The sequence below is a fragment of the Micromys minutus genome (assembly GCF_963924665.1).
Source record: "Micromys minutus genome assembly, chromosome: 27".
NCBI lineage: Eukaryota > Metazoa > Chordata > Mammalia > Rodentia > Muridae > Micromys > Micromys minutus.
This window is the reverse complement of record NC_137962.1, coordinates 15807524-15830730: the sequence shown is the minus strand read 5'-3', so window position 1 is coordinate 15830730 and position 23207 is coordinate 15807524. Positions and strand designations below refer to the sequence as shown.

At 42.9% G+C, this 23207-nt stretch overlaps 1 protein-coding gene across 1 annotated transcript in view; it reads left to right on the top strand.

The window, feature by feature from the left end:
- Window positions 1-4370: 4370 nt before the first annotated feature.
- The window catches only part of PTK2 (protein tyrosine kinase 2), a 191741-nt gene continuing 172904 nt past the window's right edge, over window positions 4371-23207 (top strand). The window contains exon 1 of the mRNA XM_080939760.1: window positions 4371-4505. The gene's annotated coding sequence lies outside the window, so the exon portion shown is untranslated. The remainder of the gene's footprint in view (window positions 4506-23207) is intronic.

The window sequence follows — 23207 nt, the reverse complement described above, 5'->3', positions numbered from 1 at the left end:
TGGTGTCATTCATGAAGCACTGACCGCCTTTGGGATGCATTTTGTGTCTCACTGACTTGGAACTTGTCAAGTAAGGTAGACTGGCTGGTCAGCCAGCCAGCTCTAGGAAAGTCCCCGGTGTATGCTTCCCGGCTTTGGAAGTAAAAGTAGGGTGTCACCCTGCCTGGCTTTTACATGGATAATAAGGAATCAAATGCAGGTCCTTGAGCTTGTCTGACAAGGTTTTTACAGACTGAGCCGTTTTCCCAGTCCTGCCTCTTGTGTTCTCATCTTTGAGATGTGGTGCTGCTTATGGGGCACATCTGGGCCCGAACACAAGGGTGGGAACAAAGAACGTTTACACACTGCTGCAGCAACATCACAAAGCTGCTACTCCAGCTCCCGTGCTTGCAGCCTCCCCATTTTATGGAGGAGAAAGCGAGTAGAAAGGGTGACCAGCCTGTGCAGGGCCATTGTATTGTCACACGAGGAAGGTGGGGCTGCAATCCAGGTACGCTGAGCTCCGTCCTCTCAGCTTCCTGCTCTTTTCCCTAGTTTGTCACTATTAAGGGCCAGCCTCCCCCACTACAGGTCATTACTAGACCAAACTGTGATCCAACACCTGATCCTTGATTTTTCACTTTCTCATTCCAGCTTCTTTGGGCAAAACTGTAGGCTGTTCAGTGCTGTGGTAGGCTCAGTGTCTACCTAAGTGTCCTTGGTTAGATCAGCTTTCAGCCCTTCTCAATATGCATGTAGTTTCTTTTTGCTTTGTTTTTTTTTTTCTTTTCTCCTCCCCCCCTCCCCCCAGAGACAAGGATTCTCTCTGTAACAGTCCTGGCTTTTCTGAAACTCACTGTGTAGATCAGGCTGGCCGTGAACTCAGAAATCCACCTGCTTCTGCCTTCAGAGTGCATGAGTTGCTTCGATGGACTGCGCATCTAGGTTTAAATGTCTGTTTCTGCTTCTCCACTGTGAGAGAGCTCTGGGCAGTTGGGGGAGGATGGGCATTTCAAGTGGAATTGCTTGGGGGACTGTGCAGCTGCTCTGTCAGAATACAGGAAGCCCTTCCTGAGGACTTCCCACGCCGGGGAAGTACTGGCCCATCTGATGTAGTGCAGGAAGAGAGAAGCCAAGTTGTGTTGTTTTGTTTTCTTGCAAGGGGTTTGAGTGCAGCAGACTGCTCTAGGAGTGGGAGTGGGGGTGGGCTGAGTGCAGCTGACTATCCAGGGGGAGCAAAACAGGCACAGAGACTCTATGGTTGCAAGGAAGCAGCCCTGAATTTTTGCCTTGTTACTTGTTCTTTTTATCCTGAGACACGGCTTTCGCATCTGTGAAGTGGAGGAACTGATAATAGGTGGTCCCCCACAGGGCTATAAGGCTTATGACAGGATGCATGAGGACAGTCTCCCTGATACTAGCCCCCACCCCCGCCTCGTCAGATGCCGTCATTATACGGACACAGCAGACCCTCTGCTGTTTTGTAATAGCTTTTCTTCCCATGGCAATACTATTTTTATAGATGCCGTATACGTTCCATTTTAAAGATGGAAACACTCTGACACATGCTCAGGGCCCAAAGGTTAGCTGGTGAATAGCTGAACTTGAGGCTGAGTCTAAACTGAAAGTCACCTGATTCTTCCACCTGAGCTCTTAGGGCACCTAGAGCATGCCAAGAAGAGAAAGGCATGCAACCTATGGCTGCCTCTCTGGTTCGGTTCCTCGTCTCATTCGCATCGCCTGCATTTTCAGCTGTTAAAAATAAGCAAAGTTGCCCTTCAAGACCATGAAATTTAGATGTCATCACAAGCCTAGGGAGAGGAATGCTTCTGATAGCTACTGCTCTGTAACAAACTACCTCAGGCTGGGGGCTTAAAATAATGTGTGTCTTATTTGCTTTGAAGGAAGGTGGCCTTCAAAAGCTTACCTACCCGAATGCTTAGTCCCCAGTTGGTGGAACTGTTTGGGGAGGATTGAGTTTTCAAAAGCCAGCACCATTCCCATTTAGCTCTCTCTCTCCTTCATGCTTGTGGATGAAGAGGTAAACTCTCCATCACTGCTCCAGCACCTTGCTCCTTGGCACGATGGTTATCACCCTAACCCTCTGGGACTGTGAGCCCCTGTGCCTTTTTTTTTTTTTTTTTTTTTTTTTTTTTAAAGTTGTCTTGGTCATGGTCCTTTGACAAAATAAAACACAATTTGGAGGTGTGGACTGGATTCAGCTGGACATTACTACTCTGGCCTCTGAAGGCTCCGTGTGGCTGCTATTGGCTGACCATCTGGCTGGAGCTGGCAGCTTGTTGTTAGGGTCCCCTGTGGTTTGTTCAGGAGGCTAACTTTGGCTCCACTGGCAGGGTTAAGAAGAAACAGCTTTGGGTAATAGATCCTTCGATCTGCACCATGTCACCTATGATGTTTGGTCAAAGCAAATTGTGAGAGTTATTCAGATTCAAGGAGTGAAAACCAGACTCTGCCTCTTGTTGGGAGACTTGCCAAAGACTCGGTGACCCCTTTTAGTCCACCACAGTGCTACCTCTCCTCACAAAGCCATTTTTGATGCAAACCCTTCTGTGTCACCACTCCAAGTCCTCTCCTCCCTATTCTTCTGATACTTTAGATAATAATCTCTCACTTCACACCATGCAAAGCTTCATTCACCCACTTAACAAATATTTACTGTGTGCCAGGGACTGCCTAGAGAACAAAACAAAGTCCCTGTTCTATGAATGTAGAAGTCCAGAGCAGAGACAATCAAGAAACAGACAAGAGCAGTGTTGAGCTGGTCTGAACAATGGGTTTGGAGACAACAGGGTAAGCAGGCAGGGAACACGGATGGGAGAACAACAGCAGGGTGATGGGTGGCTCCCGTTACAAAGTGGTCAGCTGACATTACCAAAGTGACAACGCAGGGCTGAAGTAAAAGTTCAAGGGCCTCTGAGGGAAGACACCATAGGTTGACTATAGTGACACTACAGTGACACAATCTGTAATCCCAGCACCAGAAGGTGGAAGTAGAAAGAGCTGGTGTTCAAGGCTATCCTCAGTTACATGTAGAAAGTTTTAGTCCAGCCTGGGCTACAAGAAACTATGTCTCAAACAAACAACAAAACAAAACGGGCTAGGGGGATAGCTCAGTGGTTAAGAGGTCTTGTTGCTTTTGGAGAGGTCCTAGATTCTGTTCCCAGCACCAACATGGTGGCTGGCTCACAACTATCCCTCATTTCAGAAGAGCTATCCAATACCTTTTTCTGACCTCCACATGCACCAGGCATGTGTCTAATATACATATATACATTCAAGGAAAAGACACACATACAATAAAATAAATAAATCTGGGAGAAAAAAAAAAAACCAAACATAACCCTCACTACTAGTCCAAATCTAAGTTTAATCCCTTCATTAAAAGAACAATAAAAAAGAAACACTAAAATATGGCAAAATCTCAACAACCTAAAGCGTTTCATTATATCTGATTCTGCTATGAGTAAATTACAGTTCCCAGGTACGCAATGGTTGGTGGTTCCGTGTTCACCTTTCACTGCCTGTCCTGTTTGTTCATTGGCTTGTGGTCGAAGATCAAAACGACACCATTAAAAATGAAAGTTCCCCACTTCTGGTTTCATTTCCTACCGCAAGGATGTCAGTGATTTTTTCCCCCCCTTTCCCAGAGAACACAAATCAGTCACTACTTCCTGCTTAAGACTCTCCGTAGGGTCCCCGCGCATAAAAACAAACTCCAGGAAACTAGGCTCAGACGGCCAGGGCCACCTGCTTGGTTCAGGCAAAGGTGTTCCGTCCCCCAGTCTCGGAACTGGCTCTCGGGAGTTATCCCAGCAGCCGAGCACAGTGGCTCTCCAGTTTTTGCCCTCCTCTCCACCCAGTGTCCCTGAAAGGCTTCCTCGATCTACAGGGGTGGGGAAAGGGGCTGGAGTGTGAGTGGCCCCAGGCACCCCTAAACGGTCTTTCGGGCCGCCTTCAGAGATCTATTAAAATACTCTCTGTGCCTCAGTTTCCCCGTCTACAGAAAGCCCATGAACCTCTATTTGAGCGGTGAAGCCTGGAGACGATCAGGACGGGCGTATGTGCGGCTTGGGAGCTCCTGTGACCGTGTGGGACCCAGGCCTAGTCGGCAGACCCTGCGGCAGCCACAGGGGCCACCTCGTCATCCCGGAACAGCGCTATCCGCGGACGTCGCCACGCCCGCACAGCTGGGATACACTTCACTAGGAGCCGGGCGCGCCGGACTTCTCTGCGCAAGCGCGGCCCACATCGCGCAGGCGTAGAGCTCTGCGCGGAGGTGCGGCGTCGCGCGCCGCGAGGTGTGGGCGCGCGCTCCCAGCCACGGCGCACGCGCGGGCCCGCGCCGACTCTGCACGGCCCGAGGGCGCGAGCCCGCCGCCACCGCTACCGCCGCCGGCCGGACCGCCGTGCGCCGGGCGTGCGCGTGGGAGAGAGCGCGGCCGCCGGTGCCGGCGCCGCCCCGCTGCCGTCTGTCCGCCTCAGCCTCGCGCGCCCAGCGGCGGCCGGTGAGTGCGGGGCGCGGGCCGCGGCCGCGGAGGCGCGGGCTCAGGGGCGTTGGGCGGCGCGGGCCGCGGTGCGGGCTTCGGACACGGCCCCCACCGCGCCCCGGCCTCGCTCCTCGTCAGGCCGGGCCCCGAGGGCTGAGGAGGCCGCGGGGCTGGGGCGCGAGAGGCCGCGGGGTCCGGGACGGCGGGGCGGGCGCGGCGGGGACCCGGAGGCCCGAAAGCCGAAAAACAAAAGAGGTGGCAGGCGGAGTGCTGAGCGGCCGCGGGGTGGCCGGCGCGGGGCTTCCAGTACGACCGCACGAACCCTGGAGTCATTGTGCTGTCCAAGTTCTCTCCGCCCCGACCCAGCCCCGCCACGGCGCGCTGCCTGTCCCCGCCGGTCCTCTCCGGCTGCTTTTGTGGCACCGCTCTAAGGAGCGAGGGTGTCTGTGTGCGCACTTGTGTCGTTTAATCGTAATGTTTTTGCGGAGAAATGCACTGAGGAGAAAGTTGCTCTTTTTGAAAGCCATTTCAACAGTGTCTCATTCTTGCATAGTTAGACTGCAGCTGGGTGTTTGGCAGTGGGACCAAGATAATAGCAATACTGTAATGATTATGGGAACTGGTTGAAATAGGTTGGAGCTGAAGGCACTGCGAGAGTTTGCGGGTTCGTTTTAAATCCTGAGCAGCGCTGGCATTTCTATTTAGAATGGAAGCTTTATCATGATTGTGGTAATAGGTTATTACTACTTGAAGTGAAATACCAGCACCTCACTCGTGTGTGTGTGTGTGTGTGTGTGTGTGTGTTTGTGTGTGTAGTGTTATTTATCAAGCGAGGAATGAAAAGTCTCTTTTGAAAGACAGGTCTCTGAGCAGAAGTATTGTGAATGCAGACATTAAAAGAGGTAGTTCATATAACACTAGTATTCTACGTATTTTTGTGGAGGTAAACTATAGATAATATTTCCATTCAGTGATACTGTTGAGTTTCGTGTAGTATTTAAGTATTTAAACATGAACTTCTTTTCCCCCTGGGATGAAACCCACGGCTTCCCACGAGGTTAGTGCTGGGCCAGAAAGCCACGCCCCCAGTCCTAACTTGAAACTTTAAGGGCCTTGAAGCCGTGAACACGGTTCCGAGTATCATTAGGCATTTAGTTGTTTTATATTTGTGGCTGTCTTAGGTGGGCCGATCCCTGACCTTTTTTTTCCTAGACACTTGAGCTTATTAAAAGGCTACAAGAGTTCATTTTCCTGGAAAGAGTTTTATTAGGGACAATGTCATATAGTCTAACTTATTCAGGATCTACAGGCAAAGGTGGCTTCTGTTTGGGGGGCACCCAGAAGTCACAGTTTTTAGGACTGTGTGAATCATGCAGAGATGATGTCTGGACAGGTAAGTCCTTTTGACTCAAAATCCATAGTGTGGGGCCAGGAGTGCTGTGACAAGCTCCCTAGAGTATATGGGACCTACTGTTTTTGAGGCTGGCAGCCCACTAAACAAGGAAATGTTGGGGGTGGAGTTCCAGCTGTAACTGTGAAGAGTGGGAGGAGGCAGCATGGAGGAAGCGGGGTATGTGAAGTTTGGAGCTCTAATCCTGTTGTTGGAATTACATAATCCCTCAGTCCTCAAAACCCTGTTCTGGAGCTGGTTAGATAACTCTTCTCGACAGGGATTTGGAGAAGTATCTGAAAGACAGTTTCAGGCTGCGGAGTTAGCTCATTGTGTGCCAAGTGTGAGAGGCTTGTTTGATCAGTGCTACTGCACACCCCCTTCCCCCCAATAAAAAAAAATAAGGCAACGGTGGTGTTAACCCTAGCTGCTTTAAAGATGGTTGAGCATGTGCAAGAACGGATTTTATATCACACCGTGTAATGTAATAAAACTAGTTTTGAAATCGTTATCCTTTCTTGGGATGTTAATTTGAGTAAGAGAAGTAGGAACTTTGTTCACAGAAATTTTGAGACGACCTCCTCTCTTTTTGTGTCTTAATTTTGAGAAAATAAACTAAAAATGAGTTTCAAAAGATGTGTGACTCAACATGTTCATACAGTGTGCAAATCTTTTTAGTTTGAACTAGACATTTTCAGTTTAGATGAATTTTTTACCTGGGTCACTTCTTGTTTTAAATTCAGTCACAGTTAGAGTTAAATTTTTTTTCATGATTTGTATGTATATGATATGTATGCAAGTTGGTGTATGCCACAGTGCAAGTGTGGAGGTCGGACGAACTTTGTGTAGTTGCTTCTTGCCTTCTACCAGAGATTTTACTTAAGTTGCTGGACTTATTACAGGCAGATGCTATCTCCTGTGGTGCTGTCTTACTAGCCCACATGAAAAGTTTTGCTGCGTTAATGTTTGAAGTGTGTTGTTGGTGGTGATAGTCACCACAATTGGAGAAGCATATGGGGAGTGTTGCTCAGTGGTACTGAGTGTTCATGAAGCTCTGAGTTTCAGCCCTAGCACTGCAGAGATCAAAATCAGACAGTTAGGGTTTCTGTGGACTTTGCTTTAGATCTTGGACTCTACCACTTTGAAAACATTTTCATTAATGTTTCCTCTACTGAGATTTCTTAAATAATCAGCAATAAATTGTTGCTGGAATCTTTTACTGATGCCTTTAGGATTACTTAAATTCAAGAAATTTACAAGGCTGTCAAAGTTAATGGGTGTGTGTGTGTGTGTGTGTGTGTGTGTGTGTGTGTGTGTGTGTGTTGGTAGTGATATACTCCAGGGTACTTAAGAGTGCAGCTGTCAGGCTCCTCCCAGTCCCTTGAGACTCACTGACCTCACTAGACTACATTGAGAAGGTGTGTTTGACCACTGTCTCTGAAATGTATTAATAGTGGATATGTGAGCCTTTTTGGCTTTGTTCCTCTACATCATTTTGGCAAAACGTTTATGACTATGGAAGAAAAGCAGCCTCATGTACAAGAAATGAAATTTATATATCCCATTTCTGGTACTAATTTCTAGGAATTGTGCTGGATCATATTTAAAACCTCTTAAAGGCACTGCTGATTTTAAAGCTTATAATCTATAATGTTTAGAAAATTTTATTTTCAGTGGGTTCTAGTATGGAAATATAATTCAGAGAAGTCTGTATGGTTCAGCTTTCAGTTTAAGTGGAGTTTAGTGGATGCTGTTGTATCTAATCTGCACTCTTGGAAGTGGGGAAAAGAATTTCTGTGAGTGTGCTCCTGGAGCTGGAAGCCTAGAGAGATTTACTAGTGTTGACCAGAGTTTATGGACATGAAGATGTTTCTTACCAGTCTTAAAATTAATTAAAGTAGTTCTGTGAGGAACTTACTGATGTATATTTCCCCTTGCTGGAAAGAAAATGACTGGAATCATCTTATAATAGGTGAGTGATCTTATGACTGGGCCTGTGTGTGTCACTGCCTTCTTGTGAAACCTGGGAGAGTTTTCTTCCTTCCCAGCTCTGAATGGGGGTTTTGCTTCAATTTTCTATTTCTATGAAAACCATTGGGCTGCCATGCTGTACCATCCTCAGTGTATACAGAAGACCTGGACGTTGCAGTTAAGAGTAACTTTTGGGAGTCTCCTGGCCCATATTGGCAGCTCTGGAGGGGAAATAGCCACCTAGGGCCTGGGGTATTGGACAAAGCTTAACTGGCTTTCAGAATGTGAGTGATGGTACCTGGGAAGTTTAGTAAGTAGATTTCATCTTGGTGTTTTCAGGACCTGAGCTTCTGATTTAAACAGCACAATGTAGACTAACCATTGACTGTATCAAAGTTTTGGTTATTTGAAGTCAGTTAAGAATCAGATACAGATACATAGGAGTGGAGTAGTACTTGGTAGTGCTTATTTGTTTTAGTAGCTGACACAGCCTTAATGCTTTCTGTGGGTGATTTTTCTTGGGTTATTGTGTATAAGGGGAACAGTTTATGGAAAGCAAAGAAAGACTTTCTCTTAGAGGCATGAGCCTCCCTGTGTAGTAATTCCTGGAAATTATTATTATTATTTTTTTTGTTTTTTTAAGATTGGGTTTCTTTGTGTGCCCTGGTCGTCCTAGAACTTTCTGTGTAGACCAGGTGGAAATTATAATTTTTTTCTGTTGAGACAGGGTTTCTCTGTGTAGCCCTAGCTGTCCTGGATCAGGATGGCCTTAAACTCAGAGATCCACCTGCCTCTGCCTTTGGAGTGCTGGGATTAAAGGTGTAGTTTCCACTGCCTGGTTGGAAATGAAAGTTTCTAACACACTATGTTTCTGTAAAGCAGTGGTTCTCAACATTCTTAATGTTGAAACTCTTTAATATAGTTCTTCATGTTCTGGTGACTCCCCAACCATAAAATTATTTTGTTGCTACTTTATAGCTGTAATTTTGCTGTTAGGAATCATAACCAAATATTTGATACGCAGCATATCTGATATTTGACCTCCAGAGGCTCATGACCCATGGGTTGAGAACCACTGGGATAAAGATTTCTGAGGTGTATTTATTCATTCTAAGAATCTGGAATTTTCCATCCTGGTTTTAAGACTTACTCTCTATTCCATTATTTGAGGCCACTGGACAAACCCAGCCGCAAAAGGACCTCAGAAGTTCTGCTTGTGGGTTGTCTGTGTCTGGGGTTTCCTTTCTGACAGTTTTTGTTAAAATTCGTATCATTGTGTATCTTGGACTCTGCTGTGACTGTAGGCATTTACAGTTTCTACCAGAGTTCCATATGATTATCTTTGTGAACAATTTTGTGTGTTCTGTGTTGTTAGAAGATTTAGTGTCTTCCAAGAGGACAGAATAGCCCTTTTATTTCCCACTGCACTTCCAGTTTCTGCCACATCATCTTTTTGAATGACTGGAAGAACTTGGGTGTATTAATTATTGTAGAATTGGGTCACTCAGGCTACTGGGATCAGAAAAAGAATGCTTCAGTGTCATTTGACAGTTTTGAGTTTCTTTTTTCATAGAAATTGGTTTTATAGGAATTAGTCTTATATATTAGGATTCAACTCAGGTTTGAGGGAAGCAGTTGTTCAAAGTGATGCAAAATGAGTGGGATTTAGAAAGGATACATGCTGAGAGTGTAGGTCAGTAGTAAAGCCCTTTCCTAGTGTGTGCAAGGGCTTGAGTTCAATCCTTAGCACTTCAGAAAATAAAACGAAAAAAATAAAAGGGCCTGTGATGCCAGAAGCTCTAGGATAGTCTGTGTTAATCAACTGGACGTTTTTACATATCCTAAAGCCACGTACAGGAAAGTGGCAGTCACACACTGCACAAGTGTGCTGTGACCTTGCTCACAGTGTTTTACTGCACGGATGCTATCCAGGTGCAGTGTTTTGAGTCACAAGTGACAGTGTCCTCTGGTAAGAGAAACTAGCATTTTAGTACAGAATCTCTTCCTGATTTTTGTCTGCTTTGTCAGTCAGGGCCTCCCTTAGCCATGAAGAGGAAACTCAAAAGATGCATATTCCAGTCCCTTTTAGGTCTTCCATTGATTTCAAGTAGTGACAGCAGTAAATATTACCTTCACCTAGACTCTTGTCAGACTGTGAAGTGCTCCCTAAGTTGCTTGAGCTTGCTGACTGGGAGCTCAGATGGACAATAAGGTTGTGAACTGCAGCTTTAGAGCAGTTTGAAATGCTGGTCCGGATTTGAGATATGTGTATGCCAATGAGCTTGCTCTCATTTTTTTTTTTCAAAGCCTTTGCTGTTTTTAGTATTTCTCAGAATCTTGAGAATACCTCAGCTACTTTTTAATTTATCATGAGACCACTTAAGTCTTTTGGTATTGGTTTGGAATTTAAATGAACATTTTGCATTGAAAGAACAGTTTGTGTGGTTCCTGGGTGTGTGGCTTTTGGCAAATAGGAAGAATGTACATGTTGGTGCTTAAGGCAAAGTTTTAAGTTCCCTAGTGGTTTTTGTTTTGGTCCAAAAGCCTGGCTGGCATTTACTAAGTCAGGGTGATTGCCAAGCCTTTGGGTGACTAATGAAGCAGTATGTATAAATTGGTTTTAGGCTTAGCATTGAATTAATATGCATGTTTAATTAAATCATCCATCCATCCTTCCTCTTCCTTTGTCCACTCTTTCCATTTAAATTCCTCCTTCTCTTCCGCCTTTCTTCCCCTGTGTCACCTATCTTCCCATTCTCAGTGCTGAGATTGCAGGCACACTTAGTTTAGTACATTTCCTTTTGCTTTTTGGCCACATGTCACCTCTTTTTAGTTAAAAGGCTAAATGAAAGGTAAAGAATCTACAAAGATGAAAATAATTGGTTTGCCTTTATCTGTATGCCCTATGTAGAATTAAGTGCATCTATTGAAGGGACTGTCGAAAGCGCAGTGGCTGAGATTCTGTCATTCTTCAGTATTCTTCAGTGTTTCAGAACTTCCTCATACACAGTGGTGGTGGTTGGGAAAAGATGTGTGGCAAGTGTCAGTGTGCTGGTACTTGGAGAATAAAGACAAAGAGAACAGTGGTAAGTTGGTCTGTAAAAGACCTTCTGTCTGGAGGAAGTATCAGAAAGACTAGAGGACTTTGTTCTAAGTGACATTTTAGAATATCAAGGTAGTGGCAGAGGTAGAGAAGGAGCAGAGATAATGGTCATGCAATCCCAAACTCAAACAATTGGGTGAGATATGAAATGCCTGTTCATCTTTCTCATCAACTGTGAAAGCAGAAATAACAGAAATGAGGTAGCAAGAGAAACACATCTGGAACAACGTTTATCTCTCCAGATTGGTTCAGTGAAGTTGAAGTTATATTTTACAGTCAGCCAGTGGCCCTGTGAATATTCTCAGAATGTCTGTTCCATAGAACTTTTCAATAACTGAGTTAGTGGCTCTGTGCTTAATTTCCTTTCTTCCACTGGCCATTCTTTCCTGATCTCTTTTCTGCTCCTGGCTGGCCTCTCTTCTGCACCTTTAAATAGTCCTTTCCTTGTAATAATGAGGCTGTACATCTTTTTATGAATTTGCTGGCTACTTGGCCCTATTTTCAACTGGTTCCTGTCTTTTTCTCTTCTTCTTTTTTCCCTCTTTCTCTTTCCCCTTTCTTTGTCCCTCCCTCCCTCCCTCCCTCCCTCCCTCCCTCCCTTCCTTCCTTCCTTCCTTCCCTCCCTCCTTCCTTCCCTCCTTCCCTCCCTCCCTCCCTCCCTTCCTGACAGTATTTCTCTGTGTAGCCCTGACTGTCCTGGAACTCACTTTGTAGACCAGGTTGGCCTCAAACTCAGAGGTCCAATTGCCTCTGCCTTTTGAGTTCTGGGATCAAGGGTGTGTGCCATCACTGTCTGACTTGTCCTTTTTTTTTTTTTTAAATATGTGCATTGGTGTTTTGCTTGCATTTATGTCTGTATAAGGGTGTCGGGTCCCTCTGGAACTTGAGTATTAGATTTTTTTAAGCATTCTATAAATGTACATATATTCTCTGTAGGTTATTTTCATTGAGCCACTTTTGCCTATTTTTAGGCGGAATGAAATTAGGATTATTGGAGTCTAGTTTCTCAGCATTTTTGTTTAGATTTGGTGCTCTTTGTAGCTTTCCCTATCCTGAGGGCATCAACAAAACTTTTACTTTAAAATGATGTTTAATTGTGCTTTTCACACCTAACTTTATAATTTCTTTGGAATTGATTTTGGTGTATAGTATAAAGAAGAGACACAGTTACTTTTCATCCTTTTGTTGTTTTTAACCTTACATCATAAACAACAAACAAACAAACAAACAAAAAACCTAACTCACAGTTAGTGAGGTGACCTCAAGGCTGTAGTCTAGGTAGGCCTGGGAACACGGTAGCCAGGTATGCTTGTGATTCTGACTTTTCTTCCACCCCCCCTTTGAGCCTTTTCCTTCTCTGTCTCTTCTTTGCCTTCTTCCTTCTCTCTCTTCACAAAGCTATATTCCTAGCCCTTACTTATTTTGCAGTTACTCAGTTACTCAACTTAGTCTCCTTTTTGAATCTGAGTACTGGATTTACCTCCACCCCAAACAGTATTGAGATATGTAGCCCTGGCTAGCCTGTAGCTCATTATGTAGGCCAATTTAGCCTCCTGCCTCTGCCTTCTGAGTGCTGGGATTACAGGTATGTATTTCCATGCTTGGCATATAGATTTTTTGGTTGTAAATAGCCAAGAATTGTTCACAAAAGTTTCCCTACCTTCATAGGAGTTTAAAGAGTTTTAATTTTACATTTGGTTTAATTCATTTTGAATTAATTTAAAAAATTGTATGTGGGAGAGCACATATGTGCTATTGTATGCATTTGGAAGTTAGAGGAAACTTTGTGGAGTTGGGTCTCTCCTTTTACCTTAACTGTCTTATGTGATCCAATCAAGATTGCCAGTTTTTACTCACTGAGCCATCTTTGTCAGCCTTATTTTGAGTTATTTTATTGTTTCGTTTTTTGTTTATGATGTAAGCTATGATCTAAGTGTTTTGTAGAACTCTTTTGAGGCCCAGAGGTAAAGATGGTGTGGCATGTCCATTTAGCACTCCATTGTTGTTGTTGTTGTTGTTTTTTTTTTTTTTTTTTTTTTGAGACAAGGTCTCTCTGTGTAGCTCCTGGTAGGCCTGGAACTCACTAGGTAGACTAGTCTGGCCTCAAATACAGAGATCTGCCTGCCTCTTTGTGGATTATCATGCTTGCAAATGGTTTGCGTGTGTCTCTGTCTCTGTCTTTGTCTCTCTCTCTCTCTCTCTCTGTGTGTGTGTTTCACTTACAAATACTAATCAGTCATGGAAGATGTGAAAACATTTTCAGTTTGTATTGATTTATGTTCTAGATTCATTGCCCCTAAAGTCCCTGTTTTTGGGTATACTCCTGAGCAGAGCTGTGAAGTTCTTTGTTTGGCAGAAAATCCGTATTACCCACTTTGAGGGGCCAAGGGGTGAATAGCCTGGTAGAGAGAAAGAATGAGGAGATAGAGCAAGGGCAAGCCTAGGCGTTGGTGGCTGTGTACAGATTGGCTGATGCATCTCCAGTTAAGCTGCTAATAATGCAGGGGCAACAGAAGCACAAACTACTGACAGGAAAGCTAAAGACCTCTGATAACTCGTGTAGTATATTTTATTGTTTGGTAGTAAGGGTTGTTATGGATGTGTTGGAGATTCTTTGTAACAAATGCACCTCCAGTTTTGGGAATATTCTCCAGTTAAGAGCTGACAGTGGAACAGAAGCACTCATCATTGTCCCTTCTGCTCTTGGTGGCTACTGTACTTTCCCCTTCTAAGGAACTTGGGATATTCCTCATTGCCTAGTTGTTCTTTACTCTGAAGAAGGGTTCAGAAAGCTGGATTGTGGTTTAGATTCTGTAAAGAGGTAATGAATGAACAGACTGGGAACAAAGTAAAGCTGAGTTGCCTCCTGGGCAGCCCAGGGAGTAGCTGTTGGTCCTGGTGTATCTTTAGGTTTGGGATCTCAGCAAGCAACAAGTAGGAGACTCCGCAAGGATATGCATTTGAATTGGAGAAACATCTCAAGATAACATGTACAGGTACTGAATTAGGATTTGCAAATTTTAACATGCATGTACATATATCTCTTGTAGATCTTATTTCATTTGAGGCTCCAATTTAGCCTGTTTATGGAGGTATGTGGCTTTTGTTTCAATGGTATGGTTTTTACTGCAGCAGTAGAAACATAGCTAGAACTGTGCCAGAGCCACTGACTTGTGGGTCCACCTTGTGAATAGCAAAATTTCTGTTGAAGGTAAAGGTGTTGAAGGGAATATGTTTGGAAGTGGAATAATCATTGGGGATGCTTTGATAAAGGGCTCAATCTTCCAGCCTTTGATCTTGGGTTCAGTTGTTGATTTTTCTCATTTACATTTCCTTATTAGTTAAATGGGCCAAATAATAGAGCCCTAGGCTATTTGTTGAGAGAATTAAATGATACAGTCTGTGTCATACTTCAGAATGGTGTAGTACTTAGCCTAATTAAATGCTTCTCAAAAGATAACAGTTATTAAAATATTTACATTAAATTTTTCTAGTTTTCAAAGTACTTGATAATCTGTACATCTTTACTCTGTTAAATTGAAGCTCAAAGAGAGTGGGATATTTGCATTCTTCCAGGCTAGCCTGGGATACATGAGACTGGTCTTAAAACCAACTCCTCCTCATATCACACAAAGACCCTAGAATGTTGTAATGTACTGTGGTTTCATCACTTTCAGCCATCATTCCTATTTCATATTGCTGGCTCTTTGTGTTGCTTCGGGTTGATACTTAGATATATAGCAGAGGAGCTTGCTTTAGGAGCATACATGCTATAACATTGGCGCTTCTGTTAAAATGAGACACAATAATTCATGACACCTTTCTTTAGAAAGGAGAGGGGAAAATTGAACCACTGGGCACACAGGGTCTTAATGACCCAGGACTGTCAGTGGATCCCTAAACAGATCTGGAGTTTTAGCTAGGGCCTTGTTTGGCACCCTTCCCTTCCCTGCCTTTGGTTGCAGGAGTGTCAGGGGAGCATAGCTCCATGCTCCTTAGTGGCTAAGTAGTTCTTTCAAGGATCTGCAGTTTCAGGTGAAACTGTTCTCTTGACTGTACACAGGCAGAGAATTTCAGGATGAGTCCGTACCAGGTAGAGTTGGAGGTTTTTTTTTTTTTAAAGAAACAGCATAGATGGAGACCAACACACCAAAGTGTCAATATGTGCTTCTCAAGAGAGCTGCCCCTACTGTTGTAATAGCATACAACATTTGTGGTTACATCATTTAACAAGGATTCCTAAAGTGCCCCTTTTTTTCTTTGTTCAATAAAGTCCTAGAGCTGTTCTTTTTTTTTCTTTTTTCATAAAGATTTATTATTTATATGAGTACACTGTAGCTGCCTTCAGACACACCAGAAGAGGGCATCAGATCTCATTATAGATAGTTGTGAGTCACCATGTGGTTGCTGGGATTTGAACTCAGGACCTCTTGAAGGGCAGTCAGTGCTCTTAACCACTGAGCCATCTCTCCAGCCCCCCCCAGAGCTGTTCTAAGGTCCAGTGGGTGGGAGTATAAAGAGAAGGTAAACTGTGGGTCAAGAGGGAATTGGAATGTTTCTATTCTGAGTGAAGTTTATAGCTCTGGTTGGATAAGGCACCATGTAGCTCAGGTTGACCTAGAACTCATGGTTCTGCTTCCCAAAGTTCTGGGATAATAGGTAAATGCTGTGCTTTAATGTGGGCAAATTTCATTGTGCTAGAGTTCATGACTCTGAACAGACAAGAGACTTCAGCAGTCTCCAAGATGAGTGATTCTTTTCCCTGGCTATTTCCCTTGTCTTTCTAGCTTATTTCACCCCTTCATATTTGATTTAAAACTAAACCAGCTTGGCTGGGTGTCATGATGAATACCATTAATCCTAGCATTTAGGAGGCAAAGGCAGGTGGATCTCTGTATGTTCAAAGCCAACCTGGTTTATATACTAAGTTCCAGACTAGTCACAGCTACATAGCCAGACCCCGAGTCAAAATCTAAAAGCCAGAACCAAATTCCACTGCCAAAACTGAGGTTTGGTTCTCACCACCCACATGTTGGCTTATAATTGTCAGTAACTTCAGTTTCAAGGGATCTGATGCTGCCTTCTGGTTTTCTCTTGAGGGACTTATGTGCAGCACATACATATATGCAGGCTAAACACATACAAAAAGTCTTTTTTTTTTTTGTTTTTTTTTGTTTTTGTTTTGAGACAGGGCCTCACTATGTTGATTAGGCTGACCTTCAATACAGAGATCCACCTGTCTCTGCCTCTTGAGCGCTAGGATTAAAGGATGCATCACCACACCTGGCCCTAAAAATGAATCAGTCAATTTCTCTAATTAATCTCAACCTCTCCTCTCCCCCGACCCTTCTCTTTTTTGAAAACTCAGAGGAAGGAAGCTGTGTCAGCTTATGTTCCCAGTTATGCTGTAGGTTACTAGGACTGCCTGTGTGAAAGGCCACACAGTGCATATTTTAGGCTTTCAGACCGTAGACTACCTGCATCACTAGTACTTAGCTCTTGGGGTGTAGAAGGGTGCTGATAAAGGAATGAGCTGATTGTGAGCAACCGGCTTCATTCCTGCTCCTGCAGTGTAAATTTCATGTAATTTCCACATGAATGACACACTATTATTATTCCTTTAGTCTTGTAAAATATAATAACCATGGTTGTGCAGTCAAGAGAGGCTGGGTTGGCTTGCACGTAGTGGTTTGCTGCTCTGGAATAGACAACACCCCATATACCTACTGTGCAAACCCACCTGTTAGTTGTTTTAAGTTAATAGAGTTTTTCTTATATTTTTATCTGCTCCTGAAAGTATGTGTGCAGTTTCCTGGCCGAAGCTGAGGTGTTAATATGCCCTGTTGGCTTTTGGACTCTATTCTACCTGTACTGAAGCTCAAAAGTTGATTTTCTCAGTTGGCATTGTGTCAGCTTAGCTGGCATGTGAGGGTCATGCTGTGGGTGCAGCTGTCTTGCCTTTCAATGGTATTTGTTAATTAAGCTGTTGAATCTTTGTTGATTTCTCAAGGACTGACACTTACAAAAAAAGAAAAGACATAAACTGTTTAGTTTGTAGTTATTCTATAGCCTAGTGGTATCCATTTTATGCCTCCCCATCAGAGGTAGCATTAACTTGAAAATTTGTTAAGTAATGGGTTAGAAATTAAATCCCACCTCACTCCCATGTCAGATAATAGTAATTGAAGACATCATGCTTCATTATAGTTTGTAGAGAGAGGCAGATCTGTAACAATGTGATGAGTAGTTTTATTTATTTGACACAGTGAAAAGTCTCAGCAAGGGATGGTCTAGTTCAGGTTGGCTTGTAGAGACAGACATGTAGGGAATTGTCTCAGTTGCTAATTGATATGGGAAGACCCATCTCACTGAGGGTGGCACCATTGCCTAGGTTAAGAGTGGAGAAAATAAGCTGAGTAATAAGCAAGTATGCATTTTTTCTTTTCTGCTCCTGTCTTTGAATATGACTACTTCAATTCCTGTTTTGACTTCTTGACTTCAGGGGAACTGTAAGCTGAATAACCCTTTTCTCCCCTCAGTTTCTTTTTGTTGGGACATTCTTTCACAGCACCAGAAGTGAAACTAGGACCAGCAGGAAAAACATTCCTCATTTTCTTAAGATCTCACTCAGTAGCTTAAGCTGGCCTCACTAGCTGAGGCCAGTCCCGAACTCCTGAGGTCATACATGTTAGCCATTACTCATGGCCAGAAAAAGTGTTTCTGAGAACTATAGATCTGAGTTTAAGTATTCTGTTCAGTCTCTCTCCCTCCCTCCTTCCCTCTGTCTGTTCGTCCTCCCCTTCCTCCTCAAGACAGGATTTTTCTGTGTAGTTCTGGCTGTCCTGGAACTCATGCCATAGACCACAGGTCTCAAATTCACGAGATCTACCTTGCCTCTGCCTCTTGAGTGCTGGGATTAAAGGTATGTGTATCATTACTGCTGGGTTGTTTCAGTACTTCTTGGCCTGGAGCCTGACTTTATGTTAATTTGGTTTCTCTGTACAGTATTTATGATGCCAGATTTTGAAGTTATTGTGTAGTTACTACATGAAGTGGTATGAAAATAAAGTTAGTGTCTTTCCCACACTTAGTATTTTACTGCTCAAGATTTGTTCTCCCTGTTGGGTTTTGCCAGCTTGTTCTTGAGATGATTTATTAGTTCATTCATTTGCAGAGTGTTGGTTAAATACAGTTTTGTGCCTGGAACAGGAGTTGTCCTGAAGGTGTATCTGTAAGGAGTCAGACCAGAACAGCTTAGTGGCAAGTGTGCCATGCTTTGCTGTGATGTGTGCAGTGGCTGTGTAACGGCAGTGTGCTTAGGGAACCTATAGGTGGTGTTTGGGCTCAAGGTTTGGCAGATACTCATTTGTAGGCAGAATATAGCCTGTTACACTCTTTTTTCTTTTTGTCACCATGTTTCCCTGTTTTTTTAAACAGATAAACAGACAACAACAACAACAACAAAACCCCTCAAACATGTGAAAAATGCTTGGCCCAGGGACCATACAGAAACTGAGTAGGTCATATGGGGAAATTAGTCCCCTTGAGAGAGAAATTGGGAAAGACACAGAGGTTTGAGAAGTTGGGTATTGTGGACTGAAAGTTTTAGTCATGTTTGGAGTAGTACAGGCTGGGTTGGGTTGAGAAGAAGCTTCTATCAAACAGGATCAGAACAGTTTGCCTTTGATTTGGATGAGAACTTTGGGTCCCTGAGTGATAGGAACAGGTTTATATGTTAGGATGGTTCCACTGGAGTCACAGGGCTCATAAGGAAGGTGTTACAGTTACCTACCTGAGAAGGGGAAAGGACCTATACTTTGTTATCCTCATAGAGTAAGAAGCTGCTCTGCTGTGGCTTAGTTAGCAAGACAAAGGGGGCAAAGTTTTGCTCTGATATGTTCTTACAGAATTCTAGTTATGTTGTCCAGAAAAAGGCCTTAATTAGTTAGGAAGATAATAATGGAGGATTGATTTTTGAAGCCAGTTTGTGTAAGCTCTGACCATGAAAAGGAAGTCAAGGTTCCATTGGTCCAGGTGGCAGCAGGGCAGCTCCCTAGTCCTCTCTTTGGTAACTCGTTTGTGAAGTTCTGGCTTCTCCCTTCTATAGATTGTAACTGTAACTGTTTCTTTGAGTCAGGCAGGCTCTCTTTTAGAACCATGAACTCTTGAAACTTAAGTAAAACTGTGTATGAGTAAGTGGGTTTCTGTGCTCCAGGATTCATCAGGAGGGAGGCCAGAGAAGAGATGTAATCTTCCTTGGTGTTAGGCTGTACTTACCTGACACACTGGAATGATGTCTCTAAGGAAAAACCAGTTAGTTACATTTAAAACAGCCCAATCTGTCAAGTAAACTAATATCCATTGTGTCCTGAGAATATCAAGCAGCAATTAAAAACATTTTTTCTTTCTTTTTTTAAATTTGCTTTAGGCCCCTACCCTTAAAGTTGAAAGGATTAAAGGACATGGCTTGGGTCCCTCATAGGCTAGCCAGGTGTTTGGGACTTTGATTCGACTGTCGTATCTTTAGCATGTGGCTGTACATTAGACAAAGCTAAAGGTGATAAGGACTGTTAAGTGTAGTTTAATTCTAATTATGTTCTCCAGAAATAGGCCTTAATTAGAGAAACAATGGAGGATTGATTTCACATGGAAGGGAAGAAGTTTTTACGTGGCTGTGAAATAGTGTTTTTTTGGAAGTGCTATGCCAGGTCCTTGGATTAAGTTATGTGAAATACAAAGCAGCACATTTGTGATGTCCTGATGAGCACTCACATTAAAACAGGACAGTAGGGCACCTGCTGGCTGATTGTTGAGATACAAGGTGTTTTAGTTACTGGATTGGAACACAGATCATAGCTGTCCCTGCAGAAATGTGAGATTATCTGATGTACCTGGGGTAGAATGTAGGGAGGAGATATTGGAGATAGACTGTCTCAGACTCCTATTAGAGGCAGAGTCCTGAGTGACAGAATAAATGATTGAATGTTGTAATGACATAGAATGCACAGTAGACCTGTATGGTTTCAGATGTTATCCCTGGATTTTGGGCTTAGGCTTAGTTGTGACTTAAGCATTAGCAAAAAGCTGGCAATCTGCTTAGTCCAATGGAAAATTAATTTGTATTTTGCTTTCTATATGGAAGAAGAAACATTACTTATAGGAAGTAATACACTTGAGATAGGGGACTGAAGTAACTTCCTTTAAGTTGATACTGTCTATGTGGAAACTATTTTTGACAGTTCAGGATTGATTCTGTGTTTGGCAACGAGTTGGTGTCTTTGATTTTATCTGTCCTAGAACTCTGCATTTTGCTAGTTTATAGGAAAACATTCTAACTTTTCTAGTTTTATTTTGTTCCCTAGTATCCAAAATTACTGTAGGTAGTCTAGAATTGTGGAGATAGATTTAATGTTAGGGCCCAGAGCTCTCTCTTGTGAGGTTAGGTGATAACCAGAGAAGGCAATGTGAATTAGGGTGAAATGGTTCAGATAGTCTTGATTGTTCATTTATAGATCAACCAGTGCCTGCTAGTGGTGAGATGGGTATGACACAGTTTGTGGTGGAGGAGATTGGAATCATGGCTACTATTGGCAGTAGACAGAGTAAAGATAAGGAGTCCATATTGCTGAACTCATTCCCTCTAATTTCCATATTATCTTGAAGACATAAGGCTTGACAAAACATTTTATTATTCCCTATTGTTTTGTCTTTACTTGTCTGTGTTTGTGGACATGTACTATATAGCATTCATGTGGCTGTCAAAGGACAACTTTATCGAATAGATTCTTTTCACCTTGATGTGGGCTCCAAGAATTGAATTCAGGTCACCAAGCTTGTGCCTGTACTTGCTGAGCCATCTTTCTGATCCTAATTTCCTGTTTAAAAATAAAAACAAAGAAACAAAAAACCCAAACTATTTCTGATTCACTTTTCTGTCTATCAAGTTTAAAGGATTTTTATGAATGGATCTAGTGCTAGGAGCTAGGGATGGTTGAGTAAGTTCAGCTTCCTGTCCTTTCAGTCTCATAAGTGGTTTAGAGAATAGCATACCTGATACTGTTGGGAGAATGAAAAGCAGTACACACACACTGCAGCCAACCTTAGATTGGCACATTTCATGCCTGCTGTAGTATTAAGTCCTCTGCATTACACTTTATTTTAATATGTGTTTCGACTTTTTTTTTTGAGACAGAATGTTTCCGTGTGACCCTGACTGGATAGAGGGGGTCACATTAGATAGCAATTCATCTGACTCTTCCTCCTGAGTGCTAAGACTAAAGGCATGTATCACCATGCCTGACAGTCTTTTGTTTGTTTGTTTTGTTTTGCTTTTTTGAGACAGCTTTCACTTGTAGCAATTCTGGCTTGCAACCCTGTAGTCTTTCTGTCTGAGCTTCTTGAGTCCTGGGTATGCACTACTCTTCCTAGCTAATGATTTTAAATGAACATCCATGCATTGTGAGAATATTCATCTAGTGTTGTGCATTGTAACATTTGGAGGTCCCCCAAACCACCACAGATTAAATTATTTGCAGAACTATTCACAAAGCTAAAGAAGAAAAAGCCCTTGTCCTTAGGGTTTCAAAATATAAGCCTTGACCAGCTGTGTACTGTGCTAGGAAGGTACATGGTTATTGTCTATTATATTATTTATTATAGCAAAAAGATACAGACTAAAGTTAGGAATGGAAAGCATATAGGGAGAGACCAGAAGAGACCTGTGTGAACTCCTTCTGCTCTCTTAATGGACTGTGTGCTTAGTGCTTGTTCACTCATATCAGTATGTAGCAACACACATAGAATTGCCTGCCTTAGATGCTCATCTGAGATGTGGTACCCAGGGTTTCTGTTGGGGAAGTGGGTCATAAAGTCTGGCATTGGGCTGGAGAGATGGCTCAGTGGTTGGGAGCACTGACTGCTCTTCTAGAAATCTTGAGTTCAAATCCCAGCAACCACATGGTGGCTCACAACCATCTGTAATGGAATCGTATGTCCTCTTCTGGTGTGTCTGAAGACAGCTACAGTGTACTTATATATAATAAATAAATAAATCTTTAAAAAAAAGTCTGGCACTAGCATGGCTTACCATTTCTGAGAGCAGGTCTGGAATCCTGCCCTTCAAGGTTCTCAGGTAAACAGATATTTTTTTCCTTTAAATTTAAACCATGTGGGTTTTAACAAATACATACCCATGCTACTGAGTCCTTTGCAGTCCTTTGCTACAAGATCATATACTATGGCTTTCCAGAATCCTTTGCAGTCTGCCCATTGTTCCCTCCCCATCAGGCCCGGTCACCATTTCTCTGCTCTTGTCTTTCCCACAATGCAATGAAACCAGGGCACTGTTTATAGCTTTTGCAAACTTCTTCTTTTTTTTTTTTAATCAGTATGCATTTGAAGTTCCTCCATATAACCCTCCCCACCTTTTTGAACAGTATCTCATGTTGCTCTGGCTGGCCTAGAACTCACAGAGATTGGAAGATCTGCCTGCCTCTGTCTCCTGACATCTGTGATTAAAATTATGTGCCGCCAGATTGAGCCTTTCCAGGCAGGAGATTCTCAAATCTTTATGTTCCCTTTTAGTAGTTAGGCAAAGGCTCCAACCTTCCTTTGGGCAAAATAATTCTTTTTGGGCAGGAGAGATGACTCAGGGATTAAGAGCATTGACAGCTATTGTGGTGAGGACTCAGGTTCAATTCTCAGCATTCCCATGGTGGCTCTTAACTGTTTCAGGAGATCCGAGGCCCCTTTCTGGCTTCTGCAGGTACCAGGCATGCAAGACAAACATGCAGGCAAAATACTCTCCCCTCTCCACCACATTCACAGACAATACTTTAGTGCATGAGACTTAGAGAAGCATTATTTTTGTCATTAAAGAATTTAAGAAATGAGTTTCTTTTTGATAGAGAATATGTCTTCTCTGTGTAGTGTCATTAAAGTGAAGCTATTGTGTATGGTGATGCACAACTGTAGTCTCAGATACTCAGGAGGTTGAGGCAGTAGGATTGCTTGGGACCAGATTAGGCAACAGAATGATATTCTACCTCAAAACAAGCAAACACCAAAATAAAACTTCCCAAAAATGAAAAAATTAAAAATTTAAAAACACAAGCGTGTCTGTCATTTTTGACATCTGTCCTAATATATAAATCTTTTAGGGATTTAAATAAAGAACAGGCATCATGCAGAGAAATGGCTCATTTTTTTTGGAATTGTAAAACATTTTGGCAGGTTGTAATGTGATAATTCAATAGGT